Source organism: Portunus trituberculatus, chromosome 41, assembly GCF_017591435.1.
Source record: "Portunus trituberculatus isolate SZX2019 chromosome 41, ASM1759143v1, whole genome shotgun sequence".
Lineage (NCBI taxonomy): Eukaryota > Metazoa > Arthropoda > Malacostraca > Decapoda > Portunidae > Portunus > Portunus trituberculatus.
Window position 1 is genome coordinate 15,343,441 of NC_059295.1, and position 12,885 is coordinate 15,356,325.

Consider the following 12,885-nt stretch of genomic DNA (forward strand, 5'->3'; position numbering starts at 1 on the left):
AGACCTCACTTCGTTCCTCTTCGCCAACCAGCTCAACCCAGCCCAGCATTGTTTGACGGTCAGAAGCACAGCAGTAATTAGTCAGTCAGGAAGGGGATTATTACGAAGGCAAGATGGCAGCCAGGAAATAAGAGGGAATGTGGGGGTTTTGGAGGGAATGGGAGAGGAGCTTAACCATTTTCGATCCTCTAATCTTCTCTGCCAACCATTTCTCTTTTTCTCTCTCTCATTCTCTTCATCTTTTTTTTTCATATCTCTCCTTTTCCTCTTCCATCTTCTTCTTTGTTCTGATTTTCCTTCGCCTTCAATTAGATTACCTCGTTATTCTTGTCTTCCTGATTCTCTTATTCTTAAAATATATCTTTGTGTTTGTCTGTTTGTCTCCCCGTCTTGTCTGTCGATTTCTTTGTTTGCCTTTTCGTGTCCGTATGAGGTCTCTCTCTCTCTCTCTCTCTCTCTCTCTCTCTCTCTCTCTCTCTCTCTCTCTCTCTCTCTCTCTCTCTCTCTCTCTCTCTCTCTCTCTCTCTCTCTCTCTCTCTCTCTCTCTCTCTCTCTCTCTCTCTCTCTCTCTCTCTCTCTCTCTCTCTCTCTCTCTCTCTCTCTCTCTCTCTCTCTCTCTCTCTCTCTCTCTCTCTCTCTCTCTCTCTCTCTCTCTCTCTCTCTCTCTCTCTCTCTCTCTCTCTCTCTCTCTCTCTCTCTCTCTCTCTCTCTCTCTCTCTCTCTCTCTCTCTCTCTCTCTCTCTCTCTCTCTCTCTCTCTCTCTCTCTCTCTCTCTCTCTCTCTCTCTCTCTCTCTCTCTCTCTCTCTCTCTCTCTCTCTCTCTCTCTCTCTCTCTCTCTCTCTCTCTCTCTCTCTCTCTCTCTCTCTCTCTCATGTGAGCGTGCATGTTCTTATGAATAGGAATTATTTTTCTTACCCAGCGTGAATGGGTGTTTACAGTTTTGTTGTTGTTGTTGTTGTTGTATGTACGAGTGTGTGTGTGTGTGTGTGTGTGTGTGTGTGTGTGTGTGTGTGTGTGTGTGTGTGTGGGCCGTCTGTGGGTTGCGTGTAGTATCTGTGGCTTTGAAACTCCCTTTAGTCTCATTGGTCATCTGTATAAAACTGGAGGAGGAGGAGGAGGATGGGAGATAAACAGAGATCCACTCCAGACAAGGATCGGTCATTTGATCAGAGGATAAAAATGATAGGGCCACCTTACGTCCTCAGCAGCTATCGGCGGCGGCAGGCTGAAGGGCGCTGCTGCTCGATGGGCGATTGGACACGCCCTGTCTACGTGTAGTACTTTAGAGTAGGAGGGAAGGGACGACAGAGAGAGAGAGAGAGTGAGTGGGGGGGGGGGCGGGAGGTATGTTCGAGCCTCTAGTCAAGATATGGAGTGTGACAGCCGATCCAGAGTGCCTCCTCGTTCTCTCTCTCTCTCTCTCTCTCTCTCTCTCTCTCTCTCTCTCTCTCTCTCTCTCTCGCTCGCTCGCTCGCTCTCAATCGTGCAACTGACGTCCCCTGCCTGTGTTTGCTTATTCACCGTGGCTTAATTATGTATTGCGCTATAAACACACGCTTGTGCTTCCATACACTCCCAATTAGTGGTGAGTACAGCAGGTTGGGTCCTCCGAGGCGCCGCACACGACACCTCTCAGGACTAAACCAGGTACGTGAAGACGACTTACGATGTTTACAAGTGTTGTGATGTTCTGTTTTAATATTTTATGTCAGGTAGGGATTATACATACGAGTATACACACACACACACACACACACACACACACACACACACACACACACACACACACACACACACACACACACACACACACACACACACACACACACACACACACACAGGATAGTTTGAAAAATGTAGCTTCTCATTATGCGTATCCCATTATTAGCTGTTCCTCCTTTTCTCTCTCCGACATCCCCTCACTGCTTCCTCCGTTCCCTTGTAATAGATATGAATTTGTCTTCACCGCATATCATTTCCGTATTTTCTCTTTCTGAGTGAATGCTTGCAAGTAAAACAAACCGTGTGTTAAACGAAGAAAGAAGGGCCCGGGACAATAAAGGTGTACTCTTGAAGTGGGATGTGGATTTTGCAAGGGCAGTAGACAGCGTTCAGGTGCTCGGAGAAAAGGAGTGTGTTTGAAATGTTCTGAGATGTAATGAAGATAACGATGATGATAATGATGAGAATAATGAAAATAGCAGAAGTAATAGTTGTAGTGGTAGTAGTAATAGTAGTAGAATAGTAGTGATAATAGTAAGAAGAAAGAAAGAAGAAGAAAATTACTGAGAAGAATGATATTTTTTACTCTATCTCGTTTTATGCCTGACTTGGTTATAAGATAGATTCAAGTCACTTACGATGGAGTTTTTCATTTCCGTAGTGATCACGTGATTGCTGCATTTTTTTTAAGGAACCACGTAAAAAATTGGTGTCAACACTTCGAAGGTTCTTCCCACACTGACGGGTGCACTACAGTCTTCCTCTTCTCTTTGCCTATACTCTTTATTCTTTCATTTCCTTTTACCCGAGATCGAGATTTGCTGAGCTGAATAAAACGTCGCATGAAAAAAATTATATGAACTCTGCAAGCAAACGTATCCATAGTTTCCTTTCCAAAGTTGAACACGTTTACTGACTGAATAGATCCCAAGACCAGCATAATCACACACACACACACACACACACACACACACACACACACACACACACACACACACACACACACACACACACACACACACACACACACACACACACACACACACACACACACACACACACACACACACACACACACACACACACACACGAAAAAAAGGAAGGCGTGTCCATCAGCAATTGAGTTTAGCTACTGTACTTCTCTCATTTTCTGACCTTTATTTCAAGCTGGTAATTTATAAGCGACTAACTCCAGCTCAACTATTGGTTCTAGCCAATGTTTGGATAATGAAGATGAAGGCTGCCGTCGCTGCCTGCCTGGAATCGCCGCTGCAAGCAACACTACACAAAGTTGTTGCTAGTTTTGTGCGCTTCCTATTTTTAAACGCACATTGATCTTCTCTCGGCTGGCATGAAAAGCTTAACATTCCACCACGGCAGGACTGCGGCCTCTTGCTTATAAAATTACCCACATCTCTTACTGCTATTTATGCTCTATTCTCCTTTACTTCATCCTTGTCTTTCTTTTCCTCTTTCTCTTACATATTGAATGAAAGTAAAGTGGTTTTTCTCCTTATGTATTTTTTCAACAAGTATAACATTCTTTCCATACGATGTAATTATATATGAAAAAGCTTTGTATAATGTAGGTGTGTATATGGTCTCTTAGAAAAACACACACACACACACACACACACACACTTGCACACATCAATTTAGATCTATACTAGATAATCGACAGCTCGAAATAGCTCTTCTTTTTCACGTTACAAAGTGTTCATGCAAGGTTAAGACAACATAGCATTCTCTTTCAGTTGGAAATATTTGTTGGCATGACAGGCAGTGATCCCCCAATGAAAAAGCTTAACAACTCACTGGGCAACACGCATATGTATTTTAACTTGGTGTTTCTTTTTTTATGTAAGAGTGTAAAGCTGGATAAGGGCAACATAAAACGAAAAATAGGCCCGCTTTGTTCCGCAGGTCTGAGAGGATTAGGAAAAAAAAAAAGGGATAAATGTCTTGAAACCTCTCTCTTAAATGAAGTTATAGTCATAGAAAGTTGGAAATACAGAAGCAAGTAGTGAGTTCCAGAGTTTACCAGAGAAAGGTATGAATGATTGAGAGTACTGGTTAACTCGTGCATTATAGAGTTGGACAGAGTAGTTGTCAGAGGAGGAGCACTGTAAATAATGTCACATGTGAACTGGTTAGCACCTCATTCATATTGCTGCTAAGTGCTGGGCCGTGCTGAGGAGAGGCTGCTGCTTAATTCTCACCTTGTCACCGCTGTCTGTCCTTTCACAATTCTCGTCAGTGTTTATATGTATTTATTTGTGTATGTGTGTGTGTGTGTGTGTGTGTGTGTGTGTGTGTGTGTGTGTGTGTGTGTCTGCTTCCATTCTTTTCTCCATTTTTTCTTTTTCTTTTCTTTTTTTCTTTTTTTCTTCCATGACTGACACTACGTAGTTTGCATCCAGTCATCTTTTATGCCTGGGAGACTTTCCGTGTTTCATTGGAGCCAGTTTAATGTGAAAAGTTTGAAAGTTTTTTTTTTTTTTTTCGATGTAATGGTAGTTGATTCTGCGATATTTATTTGCTCTTCCACATAAAATTATATTGTCATTCAGTTCTGTTCTTTGCTATTGTATCACATACACACACACACACACACACACACACACACACACACACACACACACACACACACACACACACACACACACACACACACACACACACACACACACACACACACACACACACACACACACACACACACACACACACACACAAGAAATAGTTATCCAAATAATAGATAAAATATTTAAAGGTTCAAGCAACTTACACAATTATTGTCACTGTAATTCAGTGATTAAATGAATTCTTATGTTGAGGGATATGTTTATATTCAGATATAAAGAATGACGAAGAAGAAGCAAGTCAATCGATTTTTTATTGAGAAGTAAGACACTAGATTTCTTTCTTCGCACCATGCAAACACGGTCTCCAATCACTCATTCCGATCATTGTGTCACACTATTACATTTAACAAAATTTAAACAATATGGCGACTAGCGAAACACAGTCATCTGTAAAATGTGGTGAAAAGTCTGACAGTTTTGGGCAAAACCTCCTGATCCTGACTTCTTGGTCAGGATCAGGACATGCGGCTAACACATGAAGACAGTCTCCTTGAAGTGTGACAGTCTGTTTATAAAAGAATAATTCCATGTATCGTCGAATCTAAGGTGACACTTCATACAGAGAGGGATATGAATGATCATTTACGATAAAGTCTACTTTGGAATAACTTTTCCAGTGCAACACCCCGTCCTCCATCAAGTGGCTCCCATGCACTAGACATAGAAAGGAAGAAATGCAAAAACAAGCAGTTTACCAGAAAAGGATGGAAAATTGGGAGAAAGATAAACTCTTCCATTAGGAAAGTGAGCAGAGTAGGTGTGAGACAGTATGACTTTAACTTTCTAAAGTTAAAGATTCTAAAACACAATTTTGGACTTAATTTGGAATATCTTTTTAAGGATTCGTACTTCCAGTGAGTCTTTTTTCCCAGTACTTGTCCTTAGCCAGAATTCCTCATCATAACGAAGAAACCATGAGAAATGTCACCTGAAATGACAATATTACCCGAGTTAGTCTTGCATTGCTGGATTAACTCACCACGCTAAGCCAAGAGATCCTCCCAGCTCGTCTCCTGAATGTAATTGGCTCCTACATAAGTCACAAACAGAGACTCATTAGCGGCTTCATCAGTCACCTGGCCAAACACAGGAATGATGTCATCAACTCCTGCTTCTTGGAAGACAAAAACAATTACCTTCTGACGAGAGAGAGAGAGAGAGAGAGAGAGAGAGAGAGAGAGAGAGAGAGAGAGAGAGAGAGAGAGAGAGAGAGAGAGAGAGAGAGAGAGAGAGTTTGTATCTGAGTATTTTCTATTGTGCGATATTTCCTTACCTCCTGGCTGGTGATTGGAGAGTTCTGTAATAAAATATTATTTGAAATAAAAAAAGAAACAGTATGAAACAGACTTAGAGAAAATACTTACGAAAAATATACAAGTGCTGATGGAGTTGTGCCGGGTAGTGACAGTTCCATAGCGATTCCCTGCTGCAATACTATGTGCATTATAACAACAACCTTTCCAATTTAATTCAGAAACTCTCTCTCTCTCTCTCTCTCTCTCTCTCTCTCTCTCTCTCTCTCTCTCTCTCTCTCTCTCTCTCTCTCTCTCTCTCTCTCTCTCTCTCTCTCTCTCTCTCTCTCTCTCTCTCTCTCTCTCTCTCTCTTTTGATAAATTTAGGTAATGCATCCATTTTACATGTAAGGTAAAACCACTCTCCATTTGTACACTTACCTCTTGAGCAGGAAGATGAATATTGAACACGCACACACAGTCATACTTCATCCTATTAACTATACACACCCACATCCATCCACCTAATCAAACACACACACACACACACACACACACACACACACACACACACACACACACACACACACACACACACACACACACACACACACACACACATTACTTGCCTAAATTGAACCCGCAGAGCATCGCGTCATCGTAAATCTCCGTCCTTAAGAGCCGCACATCAATTTGGGCTTAAAAATACCAACGGTCAAGGTTACAGTTCCTCTTAAAGCTCCTTTATTGCCGCAGGCCGGTGACGGAAAGTCGATGCATCCCCGTCACGTGCACCTCGCATTTGTGTTGTCCTTTTTAGTAGCTGTTATTGTTGCTGCTCCTCATGCAAACTAGTACTGATGTTCGCTACCAATAGTACTGTGAGCATGGGAAGAAGGGTGGCGTCAGTGATGATGATAGTGGCAATATCAATAACAAAAGTAATGGATGTTGATTTTGTTTTTTGTTGTTGTTGTTGTTGTTACTACTAATGCGATTCATATTCATCATCAATAATCTTATGATGATGATGCCATGACTGATGACTAATACTACTAACAATAACAATATCAATAACAAAAGTAATATCAGTAAGAGAAACAACACAGCAATGGAAATTACAATATCAGTAGTAGTAGTAGTAGTAGTAGTAGTAGTAGTAGTAGTAATGATAATAATGATAATAATGATAATAATAATAATAATGATAATAATAGTAATAATAATGATAATAATAATAATAATAATGAATCTGCGACTGAGAACGCTTGCTCCATCCGGGTGTCAGTCAGTCTGACGTCCTGGCAGTGTTGTTGCTCAGTTTGGAGACAAGACAAACACAGTCCATCGTGCAGAAATCGACAATCACAGTCTCAAAACATATTACAATAGAAAAATTGCTCTTCTATCAGAAGTTAGCAGTGAAATACCATCATTGAAGAGGCAGGGCGGCGCTGAGAGGAGTTAGTAAGGAGAAAATTTTCTACATTATGTTTTTCTTTCCCGGAGAATCCACTTCTTTGTAATCACTCCTCCGTGAGCAACACAGCCTGTTATCTTCCCCAAGGAATTCATGCAGCGTTGTTATTATTGCATTATGTTGTTATTCGTATCTCTAATGATGATAACGATGAGGATAAGCATGGTAATAAGGAAGAGGATAAGGATATTGATGATGATGGTGGTGGTGATGGTGAAAACAGCAACAATAATAGCTGTTTAATATATAGCTCTTCTTTCTCGTCAACGTGCATAAATCTTTCGATTTTACTAAAGATATCCGTGGAGGGGAGCAACTCAATGAGTCTAAAGGCGGGTTCACACGTGTCAATATGCGACTGAAATTTCAATTCGCTAGAAGTATCGACTGAGCCCCTCTAGTCGGAACACATTCACACATAGCGACCGGGAAGTATCGGCTGGTTGACGGGAAGTGAATGTAAACAAACTACTCAACAAGATATCTTCCTCTGGTGACGATGACGATTGCGATCAAATTTAATCCTGACAAGTATTCTATCATCACCTCCAACAACACCCTGCATAGAGGGAAACAGTTCTTGGAGAGTGGCAGCTATCCCAACGAACGCTGATTTGCGTAAGCTTTTTTTGCTGTATAATTAATTTTCTGTGTCCCAGATGTGCTCTTTTCCTCACCAACTCCATTTTCTCTACCTCTGGACAGCACCTTTTCAAACCTGTCTCTGTGACGTCACAACGTAAACAAAAGTCGCAAATCGAATGAACAAGGCCAAAATGTTGGTCTTGTTTTGCGACTGGTTTTTCTAGTCACTAGGCACCGATATTCTGTCGAAAACTCGACCGACTTTTAATTTCAGCCGTATATTGATGCGTATGAACCCGCCTCAATGCTACAATACTATAGTGAGAGCTGAGACAGTAGTAGTATAGTAGTAAAATCAGTGGTAGTAGTAATACCTATTTATTGTTATTTTTATTATTATTGTTACTATTATTATTATTATTATTATTATTATTATTATTATTATTATTACCATTATTATCGTTTTGATTATTATCATTATTATTATCATTATTATTATTATTATTATTATTATTATTATTATTATTATTATTATTATTATCATTATCATCATCATCATTATTATCATCATTATCATCATCATCATCATCATTATTATTTATACTGTCGTCGTGGTCACCGAGACACCTCACAGTCCCAAGGTGCACACAAACTGCGACACTGGGAAAACCTTGACTTGTTCCCTTCCCTCGCTTTCCCTCGTCCTCTCTATTTCTCCATCGTTCCCTCACGCACGTGCTGGAAAAAAAAAAAAGATAAATAAATGGAATGAAGGAAAACATAAATAGATTCAAGTATAATAAATAGAAAAGCGTTTCCTCTGTCACTCTGCACCTCGCCCTTCCTTGTTGTTGTTTTTTCTTTTTGTTTTGCTTTTTTGCTGTATTTTGCAATATTTTCACGTTGAGATTCACACTTCACATCTCTCTCTCTCTCTCTCTCTCTCTCTCTCTCTCTCTCTCTCTCTCTCTCTCTCTCTCTCTCTCTCTCTCTCTCTCTCTCTCTCTCTCTCTCTCTCTCTCTCTCTCTCTCTCTCTCTCTCTCTCTCTCTCTCTCTCTCTCTCAATAATATTCATCCTTTTTCCATTTCTCATTTGCCTTTTCGCCTCCCATCATTAAAGTTGCTTCATACCACTATGGCACCACCCACCTCCACCTCCCCCTCCCCTTCCACCTCCACCTCCACTTCCTCACTCCCTTCCACTCCTCCGCATATCATCCTCTTCCAGCCAATCACGGTATGATAAAATTAGCCCGTCTCCTTTCCTCATCTGCCTCCTCTCTCCATGCTTTCCCCTTCTCCGTGACTGCCTTATCCTTCTACTTTGTCTGCAAACTTTTTTTTTATCTTCATATTGTTACGATATCGTTGTTTGTTGTGAGCCACTCTCTAGCCACTCTCCTCACAAGCCCCACCGCCACTAAATCCTCTCTCGGGTGAATGTTTCCTGGCACCATCTCCCCGTCTTAACTCTATTCTTTCCTCTCCTCCTTCGTCATGTCCGCGTGTCATTATGTTATCGTATGAACATAATTCCAGATTAGCTTCGCGGTGCTGTGTGTGAAATATGAGTATAAACACGGCATAGAGAGAGAGAGAGAGAGAGAGAGAGAGAGAGAGAGAGAGAGAGAGAGAGAGAGAGAGAGCGTAAAATTTCACCCTTCCATAAACTTTACCTGTAAATTTCAACACCTGTATGCTCACTCAGCGCGCGACACAGACTCACTCGTGCAAAAACAAAACAGTTGTAGTTCGCCCAGCTAATAATATGCCTAGCAGTAGATGAAATAATAAACAAATGAGTAGATAAGTTAATCAGTAAACCCATAAAGGTGTAGATAATACGTTTCTGGCTATCTCATCAAATATTAGTAATCCCAAAATTGTTCATGGTTTTATCCGACTCACTACTCACAAAAAAAAAATAATAATGCCCGGAATGTACTGAAATAATTGTGTATGTAGCAGTCACCACGCTGCACCGACTTTGAGAAATGCATGCCAACGGATAAAGGAAATAAATAAATGACTTTCTAAGAGGTAAGCGTTAGGTAAATACTTTTTTCACCTACACTGACTACAGTAAACCCGGTGTCTGTTGCTGCATGAACCACTTTGCTGATCATAAGAAAAGAATCACTATCTACATTATACAACGTTATGAAGTAAAATAAAGAAAACTATGTATTTACCGTCGTGCAATGAACTTGAGAAGAAAAGATAGGCTCTATAGATTATGAATTTGAGATACTTCCGTGCTGCAAACTGCACACACACACACACACACACACACACACACACACACACACACACACACACACACACACACACACACACACACACACACACACACACACACACACACACACACACACACACACACACACACACACACACACACACACACACACACACACACACACACACACACACACACACACACATTGCAATATCAGACTGAACTGTCCTGTTGGGAGTGAACCACGAGGAGGGGAGGACGGAATCTCGATCTTTAAAGCTTTCATGTTTTGAGAAGGGAGGTTATTTTTCCACCGTGCACAGTGTGGTTTTCGACGTCCGCGTTCCACTACTGGCTTCCCGTTCAAATGAAAGATAGCATTGGTCAGGTCTGTGTCGAGGAACTGCACGCCGTTAGTGTCTTGTTCGACCTTGAAGGCACAACTTGGACGTGCGGTATCCAGGAGCTCCGCGCTCGGTGGGTCTTAAAAATAAATTTTCTCTTTTCATGTTATCCTTCCTCAAAGTTAATTCTTTGGGGTTAGAATGTGCGCTGCCCTCTCGTGGCCCTTTTTTTACTACAGTTGGCATTCAGCAGATTTGTGTATTCAACGTTGTCCTCTTTGTTCTGACCATTACTGTGAGTAAATGTTCTTGACAAAGAAGTTCAGTGCATTCTTTATGTTGATTTTATTCTTGATACAGATGAGTGTCTTATCCAGGCAGCGCTCGACGCACTGACTCACTGGTTCTGCATCTGGCAGCGAAACAATTGTTTCGTACTTAACGTGTGTGGGAAGCTCCGTTCGTGACTCAACCTTGATCTTTATGGCAGGAGACTTCCAGTGATATATCTACATATTTGTATACCGATTTAGCTTTATTGTCTCCTCGCAAAGGTTTCTCACTTAGGAAGCGCGGTTAGATATCGAAGTTGTCTCTTCCGCATGATTTATGATCTTTTCTTGGGTAACCGATCGTACAATTCACTCTGTGTTGCTCTCCAGTATAGTTCAAGTTAGATTACACATATCAATTCCGCTCCTCTGTAACAATCTCGACGCTGGATGCTTGTCTCCATCCACCGTACTGGAATCTGTGTGGCGATGGCTGCCTCACGATCGTGCTCCATTCCAGCCTCCTTGTTGATCTCTGGTGGCTCGGCTCGATCCATGCACGCGGCACAGTGCCTCCTAAGCTGTTCTAGAATCACTGTGAGACGAAGGCAACAATGTCTTCTAAAACTGCAGGTTGGGCTTCCTCACTCAGGGCAACGATTTCCTAGCGGGTGGGCTTTGAGATAGGAGGTATCCTAAAAAGTATCCCCTTTAGCCCATAAATTCCCGTGAAAAGCCCACATGGTACAAAGAAAAGAAAAACTGATGAAAAGTACCCATTGTCCCAATGTCTTCAAGGAGAGACTGCTTAGTCAACCACTACTATCTTAACCTTCAGTGAAATTAGCGGAATTTATTTTTGTGCCAAAATGTGAATTTTCAGCGGTAAACTTTCATCGATCACTACTTGTGTCGCGAGGTGAATTCATAGAAAACGCTGCCAAGTGTTACTGCAAGACATACATCGCACCAACAAGGCTGATTGCTAGATTTTATTGACTAAATAAATATTGATGCTGGCGTCGATTTTCGATGCACATTTCTAGCTTCTGTTTTTTCATGTGGCAATCTCTCTCTCCTTTGCATCAATATCTATGACAGAGTTATCTGTTATTCCGCAAGCTATATGTGCGGCGCGAAAGTCTGTTGCTGTTACTGATTTTTATAGCATCCCTCGCCCCATTAAAACATTTATAACCCTCCCTCCTCTTGTCATGAAAATATTTATAGCGATCATTTCATTTCACAGGCACAGCAATGCCATTATTTTTAGTTAGATTCCTGCAGTTATCTCGGTTTATTTTATTTTGTCTTCCCTCCTTCACTCCGTCTGGCCGGCGGTGTTGCCTGCTAGGAGATATGGGAGATGTAAGGATCGCCGGTAAGACGAGGAAGATTCCAGCCTGGGTTTTAGGGTCCTGGAATATCATAACTTGGTGAGAAGGCCAGGATGATCCATCTCACACATGGTTACTTCATGTTCTGCTTGCTGCAGCGTTTTTATGCACATACTTGGTTCCCCTGAGTGTGTGGCATTTGCTGGTGGTTTCTAGTGGAGTGCCTGAGTCTGAAGTCACTGCAACAGTATTACTACTTTACTGTGAGACTTGCCGTCTCTAACTGATGCTTGGAGAAAACATACTTATTTTTGTGAAGTAGGCAGTTGGGAATTTTGCTATAGTCATATTTAGACGTTTCATTTTGTCTTTTTTTTTCATGTAAGAGAGGTACCGGCCAAGGGCAATTGTCATATATAAAAGTCAACTGAAATGTCGGTCTCCAGAGTCAAAAAGAGTTCGTCATAAGAATTAGGGCTGGGCAGGATTTTATAAAACGGGTAATCGCGAATCTGATTACTTGCCCTGTTGGATTCGTGGGATTCGAATCCTCCACGAATCCTATGTACTCTTAACAGCCCAGGACGCCCGAGATTCTTCCTCAGCCAGTGATATTGTCTGCAGGCGCGAGATTCGTTGGTGTTTGCAAGGGAATCCAAGCACGGAGAGAATCCAGGATTCCCCTCCACCTGTCACAAACATCACGACTCTCGCCCTTTGGCTAGAATTTGCCGAGATGCAGACCGTGTCTCCCATGAGGATATATATATATATATATATATATATATATATATATATATATATATATATATATATATATATATATATATATATATATATATATATATATGTGTGTGTGTGTGTGTGTGTGTGTGTGTGTGTGTGTGTGTGTGTGTGTGTGTGTCTTTTTTTTATTTATTATACGAAGATTTCCATACTATAAATATGCAGTCATGTAAATACATGTGCAGTTATAGTCGAGTGAGACACACTGCAGCTCCATATAATCCCAAATGGGCGCATTTCT